Source organism: Felis catus, chromosome A1 (genome assembly GCF_018350175.1).
Source record: "Felis catus isolate Fca126 chromosome A1, F.catus_Fca126_mat1.0, whole genome shotgun sequence".
Lineage (NCBI taxonomy): Eukaryota > Metazoa > Chordata > Mammalia > Carnivora > Felidae > Felis > Felis catus.
Window position 1 is genome coordinate 169,725,891 of NC_058368.1, and position 12,387 is coordinate 169,738,277.

The following is a 12,387-nucleotide window of genomic DNA, read 5'->3' on the forward strand; positions in this document are numbered from 1 at the left end:
AACTAGATGATTGATCAGATTCAGGTTTGACTTATTTTTCAGTTGCATGACTCCATCAAAGATAGTATTATACACTTTAATCAAGAAACAGAATGTATCGTTATTTCTCTTGTGTAACGTTAGCAGCTTTGATGATTGTTGCCTAGATCCTTAATTCAATAGAGGGTGAAACATGGTGCTATTCTAATTCTGTCCTTCCTTCTTATTTACTAGCCGGAATACATCCATCAAGAAGAGCTTTCCTTTCTCAACTATTTGATTACCCTGAAATGCAGTTTGTATAAAAGAGGCAAGATGAATTCTTGACTTTTTTCCCCTCTTTCATCAGTTTTCAAAACAATGGGTTAGTTATCTAGCACAGTCTGAAGGTGACCTTTAGAGTCCATTTTAACTCGTGGTTTTAAACATATTTCATATGTCTCAGTCCATTGCAGTTCATTGTCATTGATGTCTAAATTGTCCCACCTTTAAACAGAGTAGCTCCCTCAGGGTTGGCTTCATCAGCACCAGGCCTGTGTGGTCCCTCGGGACCCTGCATTCAGGAGGGCCCTGTAATAGTTTCCTGTGCCTGCTCTAACAAATGATAAGGCATTGGAGGTCCTACAAAAAGAGGTCTTTTGTAAGACCTCTTACAAAATCAAGGTATTGATTGAGCTGTATTCCCTCCAAAGACTCTAAAAGCAAACCTTTCCTTCCCTTTTCCACCCTCTGATGACTCCAGTGTTTCTTGGCTTGTGACTACATAACTCCAGTCTCTACTTCTGTCTTCACATGGCTTGCTCCTCTGTATGTCTCTTACAAGGACACTTGTCACTGGATTTAGGGCCCACTGGGATAAGCCAGGATGCTCTCATCTTAAGATCCTTAATGACATTGGGGCGCCTGGGTGGCTCAGTCGGTTGAGCGTCCAGCTTCAGCTCAGGTCACGATCTCGCGGTCCGCGAGTTCGAGCCCCGCGACGGGCTCTGGGCTGATGGCTCAGAGCCTGGAGCCTGCTTCCGATTCTGTGTCTCCCTCTCTCTCTGCCCCTCCCCCGTTCATGCTGTGTCTCTCTCTGTCTCAAAAATAAATAAACGTTAAAAAAAAAAAATTTAAAGATCCTTAATGACACTGGCAAAGAACCTTTAACCAAAGAAGGCCATATTCACTGGTTCTAGGGGTTGAGATGTGGGCATATCTTCTTGGGCATATTCAACCCACTATAGTCCATATTCTCGGTCTGATTTCAATGTGGTTAAATACTATCATTTTTTTTCTCCTTGTGTCTATTTTAGGAAAGCTTTGGTTATTCATAGGTCATGAATATGTATTCTATGTTTTCTTCAAAACATTTTGCTTATTTTTTATATTTAGATCTGCAGTCAAATCCATCTGAAACTATTTTTTTGTGTGCAAAGAGGGAGATAGAGGTCTACATTTTAGTATATATTCATTGACCTGGCACAGTTTTTTGAAAGATCATTCTTTCTTCTTGCACCTTAGTGTGTCATCTTCAGAAATCATATCACTCGATGTGTGTGGACTACTTACTGACTCTATTCTATTCCACTGACCTATTTGTTTATTATAGTTGTTTTTCGTACCTTTGGGTGTAAGTTTCCCAGCGCTCATCTTCAAAATTGCCTTGGTATCGTAGGGTCTTTGCACTTATAGGCACATTTGAGAATGTATATGAACTATAGAATTTTGGAAGCCTGTTAATTTGCACAATTTGGGGGAATTCTGTTTGGGAATACATTGAATCTGTAGATTGATTTTGAGATTACTGACACATTCACAATGCAGGTTTTACAAAGCCTGACTGTGATAAATCTCTCCATTTGTTTAGAATTTTGTTGTCACATTATTTTTTAGTGTAGAAGTCTTTTGCTTTTTGTTAGATATAACCCTAGGCATTTGATATATTTTAGTGCCACTGTAAATTGTTCGTTAAATTTTATTTTCACTTGTTTGCTATTAAATATTAAGTCAAATGGTCAAGCAACTCCTAAGATTTGCTTACCACATTCCACGACTTTGATCGGTAAGGAAATGAGTCCAACTGGTGAAGACAACTTATTAGTCATGGCACACGTTTACATCATTTTTCTTAACTATCCTCCCAATCCCGTCAAGTTCCTGAAGGCGATGCAGAGTGGGCCAAAGGGAATTCTGCCCACACAGGCTTGTGTGGGCAGCTGAGTAATGGAACACTGAGTATTGGAAACTCCTGATCTTGTAAGAAGCCCCTACAGACCTGCCCGTTCTCCCTGAAGGAGACAGATTAGGTTTATCAGCCAGGAATGTAAGCAAATGGCTCCAGAAAGATAAATCTCTAAATCTCTCTAGAACCATACATTATCTCTTGCTTCTAAGGCCTTTGCTATTCAAACTTGCTTCCTTGCTTAAAATGTCAGGACTATACAGAAATGAAAATGTTCATGGAGGATTTTCATCAAATCCATATAAATTCACTTAAAAATTCTAATTATTGGAGGATTTTCAGTTGATTAATTGATTTTTCTCCATACACAATTATATCTTCTGTGAATAATGGCAGTTTTATTTTCCCGTTTCCAATCATTAAGCCTTTGATTTCATCTTCTTGCCTCACTGCCTTGCTTGGAATCTCCAATCAAGGTTGCATAGAAACGGTGACAGTGAAACTGCTGTTTCATTCCTTACTTCAGGGAGAAAGTAGTTATGTGTGACTTTAGACTGTTGTAGATAACTTGTGTCAGATTCAGGAAGTTCTCTCTCTCTCTTTTTAAAAATTTGCTCACAGTTTTTTAAAGATAAAAAATGAGTATTGACTTTTCATCAAATGCTTTTTTTTTTGGTCTCTATTGACAATTATATAATGTCTCTACTTTTTCCTATTAATATGGTAAATTACACTGACAACATTTTTGAACGTGAAATCACCTTTGCTCACCTGAAATCCCATTTGGTAGGGATGTATTAACCTTTTTGTTTTTATGGGTGTAGATTTTTATAATATTTTGTTTGGGATTTTTGTATCTAAGCTCATTAGATAATGTGGTCTGTAATTTTCCAGTCTTGTAATGTTGTCAGATATTGATATCAAGGTTAGGCTGCCCTCAGGAAATGAATTTGAAGGCATTTACTATTTTTCTTCTCTGTACATATTGTATGAGTGTTAGTTCTTTAAATATTTGGAATAATTCACCAGTGAATCCATCCAGACTTGGGATATTCTTTATGTGGGAAAGTATTTTTGTTTTTTAATTTTTTAACGTTTATTTATTTTTGAGAGACACAGAGAATGAGCAGTGGAGGAACAGAGAGAGACGGAGACACAGAATCTGAAGTAGGCTCCAGGCTCTGAGCTGTCAGCAGAGAGCCTGGCGCAGGGCATGAACCCACGAACCGTGAGATCATGACCTGAGCCAAAGTCAGTTGCTTAACTGACTGAACCACCCAGGTGCCCCTGGGTTTTAATAACGAACCCTGGGAAGGGTTTAATAACGAACTCAATTGCTTTAATAGATATGAAACTAGTATTTCTTTTTTTTTTTCAGTTTTGATCAGTTCTCTTTTTCAAGAAAATTGTTCATTTCATCTAAATTTTAAAATTCATTGAATTTTGAATGTATCTTTACTACGTTCTTTCTATTTTCTTTGGGGCTAATTTGCTTAATTTTATGTAGCTTCTTGAATTGTAAGGTCAGATTGTTGATTATTTTTTAGCTTTTCTTTTTAAGCATATTTTTGAAGATTATGAATTTTCTTTTGAGTACTGTTTTAGTCGCAGCCTTCAAGTTTCAAATTTTGATAAATCATATCTTCACTATTATTTAATTTAAAATCTGTTCTGGTATCTTTTGTGTTTTGTTGGAGAAGTTTCTGGATAACAGGCAACTGATGGTTGAACTTGGGAGCTGCACCTGGGCAATAAGAGGCTTCTGACCCTCCTCCCCAGTGCTTGGAATGTTTGTTCCGCCCACTGGCTTCAAGGTGGGAGCCATTTTCCAGGACGCAGCCTTGAATACAGTGTTGTTGAGACTCCGGAGAACCCAGTTAAGGCCTCCAAATAAACTTTTAAGATTCTGGCAGAGGTGGGCGTGGAAATTCACTCATCCTATGAGGCCCACAACAAACATAGTAAGTTTCCTTGCTTAGAAAAACTGCCACCTACCACTGTGATGTGGTGTGCCAATTTCTTCGATCTCCTTGCCCTCCGTGTACAGGACCAGTTTGCTAACCAATAGCTTTTGATTTATGAATATTTACAAGTGTACTGCTTAGTTTTCAACTAAGGGGGATTTTCTAGTTATCTTCATGTGATTTTTTTCAAGCCATTTGATTTATTTCTAGCTTGACCCCGTTATGGTCAGAAAAAAAAAAACAAACGCTGAAATTATTTAAATCCTTTGCAATTTGTTGAGATTTGTTTTATGGGGCAGCATATGGTCTGCTTTTGTAAACATTCCATCTGCACTTCAAAGATTTTGTATTGTTCGCTTGATGGGTGCCATGAGCTACATATATCAGTATGCTTGCTGATTTTTAATCTGACTCCATCAGCCAAGATTATACAACTAATTCTCTTTTATTTTGGTAGATTTTTGTTTCTTCAAATGTCAGCCTTTTATTGATAGCCAAGCTATCAGTAGGTATTTGGAAGCTATGTTGTTGAATGAATGCAGACTTAGAACTATTATATCTTTCTGGTGGACCGGCTCATTTATCATTATAAAATACCTCATTAATCTCTGCTAATGTTCTCGCCTTAAAATTTTCTTCGTCTGGCTCTGTGCTTAAGTTTCCATGGTGCATCTTTTGCCATCCTATTGGTTTCAACCTTTTCCTGTTCTTATACTTCAAATTTGTCTCTCGGAGCAACCTAGAGTTAATTATTCTATTTTTAAACTTTAGATGATAATTTTTTTAATTTTTTAATGTTTATTTTTGAGAGAGAGAGAGTGAGAGCAAGGGAGGGGCAGAGAGACAGAGGGAGACACAGATCTGAAGCAGGCTCCAGGCTCTGAGCTGTCAGCACACAGCCCAACTTTGGGCCCAAACTCACGAACTGCGAGATTTTTATTCTTTATTTTTGAGAAAGAGAGCACAAGCAGGGTAGGGGCAGAAAGAGAGGGCGACACAGAATCCGAAGCAGCTCCAGGCTCGGAGCTGTCAGCACAGAACCTGGTGCGGGGTTCGAACTCACAAACCGTGAGATCATGACCTGAGTCGAAGTCAGATGCTTAACCGACTGAGCCACCCACGTGCCCCTAGATCATAATCTAAATCTTTTAATGGCAGCATTAAATCCCTTTATGCTAATGTAAGTACATATATATTTGGCTTTAAATTAACATTTTATTTGACATCACTACTTTACATTTCTTTTTATTTTTTAACTCTTATTGAATTCATCAAATATATTTTTTATTTTCTCTTTTCCCCCTATATATAGTCTATTCTTTTTTAATTTTTAGAGATTAAAACATGCATATTCATGTTGATGTAAGCCAATATTTTACCACTTTCTTAAAATTTTTAGAATCTTAGGACACTTTAATTCACCCTTTTCTGTGTTATTTTTGTCATTTTGTCGTGCATCTTAAATCTAGATATATTTGAATTCCTACAAAACATTTTAGTTTTTTGTCACAGTAATGGTCATTTAGATTTACCTACATTTTTACTTTTCTCATTGCACTTTTTCTGCGTTTCTGTGATCACATGTTTGACAAATTCTTTTATTTATTTATTTTTTTTATTGTAGGTCTCCTGGAAATGATTTTTTTAAAATTTGTAATAAAAACATTCATTTTGCCTTTGTTTTAAAATATTTTTTCTGGATATAAAATTTTAGGTTGGCAGTATGTCATTCTTTGGTTTTCTGGTTTTCATTATTTCTGTTGAAAAATAGCTTTTTAGGAGCACCTTTGAAGATAACATTTCTGTTTTCCATCTGAATAGTTAATATTTTTTGTCTTTGTTTCTTAACACTTTTAAAATAATTAGCCTAGTTTTTTAAAAAAAAAATTCTTTTCAAAGGATTTTTATTTTCTTCCTGTTTCTCTCTTCCACTAACCTAAGGTAAAGATGTGTTCTTTAAATATTTTGGAAGACAACATGGTGCTTAATTTGTGGGCAGATTTCTAAAAATATTTAATATTTCTTTAATTGTTAATAGACATCACAGGTTTTTTTCTTCGTTTTTACTTACTCAGATATCAGTATTGGCAATGTATATTTTTCTATAAAATTATTTCATTTGACTTTTCAAATTTATTGCTAAAAATGTTCTTAGTATTCTCTTTCCTTCCACCCACTCCCCCTTCTTTCTCTGTTTCTGTTTTCTTTCTTTCTTTTCCTCTTTCTTTTCTAGGTAGCTCAGTTGTATGGTTATAATTTTAAAATATATTTTATAAAGCATTTCTAAGAATTTATTTTCTAGAGAAGACCTCATAACCTTAGTAATCCTAGTAATTTAGTAATCATGTAACCAACAGTAACCAAAAGTCTTGCTCAAAAGTCAGACCCGGACAGATTTGGCAGGATATTTTCATGCTATCAGGAAACAAAACACAGCTAGTTGCATTACTTTTCTGATACAGCACAGGTCCTTTTGTGACACGGTGGTGGCTTATAATTTATTTTCCTGTCCTAATTCTATTTTTATTGCTCTACATTTTTATCTATGTTTATTTCCTCTTCTGTTCTCTTCTTTTTGGGGAGAATGCAGGGCCATTTTGAAATCCTCTGCCATCATAGCAAAAGATGTGGCCATCCCAAAAAATTAAATAAGAAACAATAAATGTGTCAAGATAAAATATGTTTCACCCAAGCAGATGTACACTGTAGAGATGTCAGTACTTTTCTGAGTGATTGCTGTATTTTTAGCAAAATTTGCCCTGCAGTTTCAACAATTCCTCCTCTTTTGCACATGAGAATCCATCCACATTGTCTTTCTTTCCAGGGACACTTTTTCTTAATACCTAGAATGGAGTTGATGGTGGGCTGAAAGCACAGAGACAAGTTACTTAGTGATTATTTTCCTTGGCTATGCCATCCTTAACACATCTTCTCCTAATGATGCGGAACCGAGTCCCTTCAAGAATCATTTAGGGGGCACCTGGGTGTCTCAGTTGGTTAAGTGTCTGACTTTCGCTCAGGTCATGATCTCATTGTTCGTGGGTTTGAGCCCCATGTCAGGCTCTTCGCTGATAGCTCAGAGCCTAGACCCTGCTTTGGATTCTGTCTCTCTCTCTCTCTGCCCCTCCCCTACTCACACTCTGTCTCTCTCTCAAAAATAAATAAACATTAAAAAAATAAGAATCATTTAGGGACTATAATCCTACCAGAATATGAAAAATCATATTTTCCTGTTTGTCTCTTAATTTGTGATCGAATTATGGACAATGTTATGTCAATTAACGTATAGTTTATTTTTCTCTCCGTTTAAAAAGTTTGACGGGCAAGTAAGCTACTTTTAGATTCCTTTGAGAATTATTTTAAATCTTCTAGAGCATATCCAGAAGAGCTTTTATTTATAAGGGCCACTTTAGTCCTACTTTTTAGGAGTGACACATCTGGGATCTCTACTGAAAGCTGGGTGGTCTCTTACTCTAAATGCCATAATTCAAATATCTCCCAGATCTGGGACTTGAGAATCGTTGTACTTACTGCTTCCTCACTGGCCATTGTTCCTTACCTAACCTTTATTTACCCATCAGAAGTCTCACTCAATGCATGCACATCTTGATATGCCGCCAAAGCCCCAAGAAGACCCCTGTGCACATGTCTAGAGATCATTCTATGCATGGCTTTCTCTTCTGCCCCACACTTCTCCATTGCATCAGCCTCCACACCTCACTCTGTTTCCTCATCTCAGACTACCACGGTTGCTGGGGTTTTGTCTCCCAGCACCACGGTTTGAAAAGTGCCTCCAGGTAGAAAGCTAGGGATCTTGTGAGGCTTAGATCATTTTGTGTCTCTTCTTTTGGATCACAGACTGAGGCTATCTGTTGTTCAATATCTGTATATAATTGCTTCATAATATTTTAAGTTTTCTAGTTGCTTATGGAAAGAGGCAAGTTTGATGCCAGTTTTTGTCATAGATGGAAGCAGAAGTGTTAGCCAGTATAATTAAAAGTTAAGAATTTATTTTTCCTTTACTGGGGGAGGAGAATTATGTTATATTCTCCCAGGATACTTAGAGTACAAAATATATTCTAAATATGATACAAAAATGTATCAACTCTAATAAAATACATAGGTCAGACTCCTTAACAATGATTTCCTGCCTCTAAATCTTAAAGGATGCATGAAAAGAATTCTTTTTCTAGTGCATGATTTTCAGACTTTTTTTTAAACAGAAGGCCAATTGTTAGCAATAGAATGGGTATCGACTGAACTAAGTATTTCCCTGAGCAAACTATCAAAGAATTGACAAAACTAGAACCATGTTAAAAATATACATGTACAGCCCAGAGAACAGATGGAATAAATAACAGAGGAATTTAGAAATAATTTTTAAAATCCTTAGTGAATGTTTTTCTCATGCTTCAGAATTGCCAATCATACTCTCTAAATCACAGTAATATTGAACTTAAAATAAAATCTGGTTTGCATATCTTTTCTATCTGATATGACACACTGTAGTTAACATGCCATTTGCAAAAACAAACATACTATTAAATAAATTGAATTAGTCATCCAGATAGCATTTACCTATTTCCTGAAACACTGAAGGAGAGAAAGAGGAGATGGAAATGTAAAACGATAGCCTGGCTCTTTCTGGGTCACTGTCGCCCCGTACCACACTATTATTACTGCTAACTCCTCAGCTGTATCAGTTAGAAGAATGTCAGTGTTAACTCGCAGGACTTTGTCAACAATGTGTTCTTATTTAGTTGACTTTAGGACTATTGGATATTGTCCTCTTTTTAATATTTTTTCTAGCCGCCTGCCAAGGGCTTCTCATACAGATGCTAAGGGCTGAAGAACCCTATTAAATTGACAACATGTTAGCTGTTGAAGTGATGATGGGCTTATGGGGCTAGGTTCCTATTTTCCTCGGTATCATACTTTTGGTCTTCCCCTCTCCCTTTTGCGTCTCCCCTCTGGCGGCAGATTTAAGGGCTTTGCTTTCTCCACCAAAGCCTGTTTATCCCCTTGGCTTCATACCCTTTCACTGCATAACTCCAGTCCTCTTTCTCTCCATTTATCTCTGATGACACTTCCTGTTCTTTCACCTCTTCCTCTTCCCTTTAGTCATTCTGAACCTAGAATTTGCTTCGCCATGAACTCCAGCTTTGCCATGAACTCCTTGTCTCTCCTCAGGGACGAGCACCCTTTCAGCACCCTGTGTATGGACTCATCCTTTGTACGGACTCATGTCCTATAGCCGTTTGCAGACACATTTGCCAGAACCTTCAGAACCCTCGTTCCTCACTGGATCGAATTTCGGTGCACGGTCTTGTTTCTTTGTGTCTGATTTGTCTTTTGAGTATTGCTGAGGAAAGTCTCTACTGACACTCATGCTCTCTAGTTGTAAACTGGGTTCTTACAGCTTTTTGGGAAACCACTTTTTCATCTCATTTGGCAACTACATTCAGATACTGACCCTGCTTACTGATGTCCTTATTCCTAGAAAATGACTTATCTCTCACTTTAAAGATACCAGATGAATGAACATAAATTCCCTCAACTTTCCTTTTTCTCTGTCATTTCTCTGTATTTTTTTTCCTCCCCCCTTTCTCTGCATTTCTGAGAATTATGGTCCTTCTCATTTCTAGGGATAGATCCTCCATATAATGCTTAAGTCCTTACAGTCTTTAGAACCCCCTCTTTTAATCCTGCTACCATCTCAAAACCATACTTACTGTGTTATCTCTGCATCTTGAAAGCATAGTACATATATACTTACTATGTTTACTTCTTTATTTCTTCCTTAACCTCTTGATCCTTTGGTTACTTGCTGGGTCTCAGTCAGCATATAATTACCCATGATTGTTATTTGGTATCATTGCTGCTATTCATTTTCTCTTTCTCTCTCCTACTTTTTTCAGCGCCTGAATCTTCCCTGACTTCATGAAGGAATCAGTGATGGCCAAGAGGAACACTAGCAGAGTAGCCAGGACAAGCGGGCGATGAAACGGGCTGATTGTATTCATGACTGTGGTCGTGACTGAGAGCTGCAGGCTCATATGTTGCCTGGAAGACCACCTGCTAAGGTAAATGTCAAATCTGAGGATGTAAAGGAAGGACCATAACTGGAGTTACAGAGCCAATAATTTAGAGCTGGGAAGACTATCACAGAAAAACCAACTGGAATTGGGCAGGGAATGTGGAGTTGGGGGAGATTGTTCTGAGTGACAGCTTGCACGTTGGCTGGTGTTTGAGGATTGCCCTTGTGAGCTGGCAGGGGTAAGATGCCGGGCAGGCCAGTCTGGTTTTAAGGTTATAGATGGATCTGCCATGTGGCTTTTCCGAGAAACTGTCCTGGGCAGGGTAGGGATGGTCTTTCCTTCTGTTTTCCCAGTGGAACTCCTTGATGTGGTCTAGTGCATTTTAAAAATAAGACTCGTTCCCAAATAAGTCCTTTAGCCCCTGAGGTTTCAGTTGCTCCAAGCATTAATGCTACAGTGAATCAAAAATTACTATCACCGCCTGATCTGGGTCCCTACTTCTGGTTGAATGAGCTGAATGTGGGTCTCTATATATTTTTAAAAGACAACAGGAAAGGCTGAGATCAGGTTAAGGGTGAGTTGCAGACAGTTTGTGATGGATATTACACCACGCTCAGAGGGCTCTTTCCATTAGCAGCTCAGTTGAAGATGCTGTGTGCTTCAAGAAGACTCACCAGGGGAGGTTCTCATCCATTCCTCATCTGGGCAATGGTGGGAGAACTGGAGAGATTGGATTAGATGGCTAATTGGGCTCAGTGTGAGGTTTTATTCTGCAGCACTTACTTCCGTTCTTGGTTTCTCCAGTGGAGTTGGGGCCCCGATTCACTAAATTACAAGGATCTATAAAGTCTAGCCTCTACCTCATTGGCAGGAAGTAGCATTCACTGATTGAGAGTGTTCAGTGGAACCTGATTGCTCCAGCCTTTACCTGTGGGCAGCATTTAAATATGAGTGGTGTGTGTGTGTGTGTTTGTTTATTTCATGATTTTTTTCAACTTTTTGCAAGCATTTTCTGTATTAACGTGCTCTTTTGTAGCAGTAGCCATGATTTCCTCTTTCAAGTGAAGATTTATAGTAGGTCTGACAACACTGACTTTGGTGTTCCATTGGTCATTCTGGACATGGGTTTTGTGTGCATGAGTGTGATTAGATCAGAGGTAAAGAAAATAACATTACTTTCTGGTTAAGCACACAGGTGAACCTCCGTGTTTGGATTTCCTGTCTTCGTGTCAATTTCTTTGCTTAGTAAATACTCTTGTCCTCCCTTACATTACTCAACCACATGAGATAGCTAAATGGCTGTTTTGTTGCCCAGGACTCTCCTGTGGTCCCCCTGGATTATTTTACATACTTGGATTAATTTCAGTCATTGCTGGTAATGCTACAGGTTCACATCTTCCCTTACCGTTCCCTTGCATTAATTTGATTACCCAAGGTGGCTTTATTGAGAGTACTATATATAATAAGGTATATTATTAGCAGTAGTTTTTAAAATCATTTGCAAGCAAATTGCTATGTCACTGCCCCGTAATAATGTTGACTAGTTCTATTCTTTGCAGAGTCCTTTTTATTTCTTCAGAAATAAGTCATACTTTTAAGAACTTTGGCTCTAAACTAAAATATGAGCCAGTAGGCATCATAATAACCCCCTCCAGGGTACTAACATTATTCCCATCATAAAGGGCCTGTCAGTTAATAGGCATAAGAAAAGGACCCATTCCTCATCCCAGAGCTGTGCTCCATTCTTTTCATTTTAAGTCTTTCCCTGTGTTTATGAGAACTGAAGCTTGTGTTTGAACTTGGAAGGACATTTCTGAGGACATTTTCTGTGCTCCCTAATCCCTGCATGAGCTGCCCGTGTCAGCCTTGCTGTCCTGACTCTTGGTTTATTGCTTTCATTTGTCTACTCTTGCTCTCTCAGTCCCTTTAAAACATCTAAATCCTTTAAATCACACAGTTCTGCTCCCTCTCTCCTTTCCATGTGATAGTATCAGAAAACTCAAAGTGGAAATATGTTCCTTTCCAGGACAGTCTTTGGGTATCAGCACAGCAGGGTTTGCAGTCATGATAATGTGTAAAGTTGGGATGAGTTAGATTAAATTTCCTTTACTCCTGCTGTTTGAGCTGACTCTTCAAGAACCATTGTGGGCAGAAGGGGGAGTAACCTCCTTCCCTGGATCAGGAGCCCATGTCAGGCAAGTGTTCAGCTTTGGGCAGTACAAACCAAGAGAATTTTAATTTG

General features: G+C 38.1%; 1 long non-coding RNA gene across 2 annotated transcripts in view; it reads left to right on the forward strand.

Moving 5' to 3' along the window:
- Positions 1-3,938: 3,938 nt before the first annotated feature.
- Positions 3,939-12,387, forward strand: part of LOC123379297 — a 136,181-nt gene continuing 127,732 nt past the window's right edge. For both annotated transcript variants that reach the window (XR_006583592.1, XR_006583590.1), the window contains exons 1-2: positions 3,939-4,104; positions 10,026-10,190. This is a non-coding gene — a long non-coding RNA (uncharacterized LOC123379297). The remainder of the gene's footprint in view (positions 4,105-10,025; positions 10,191-12,387) is intronic.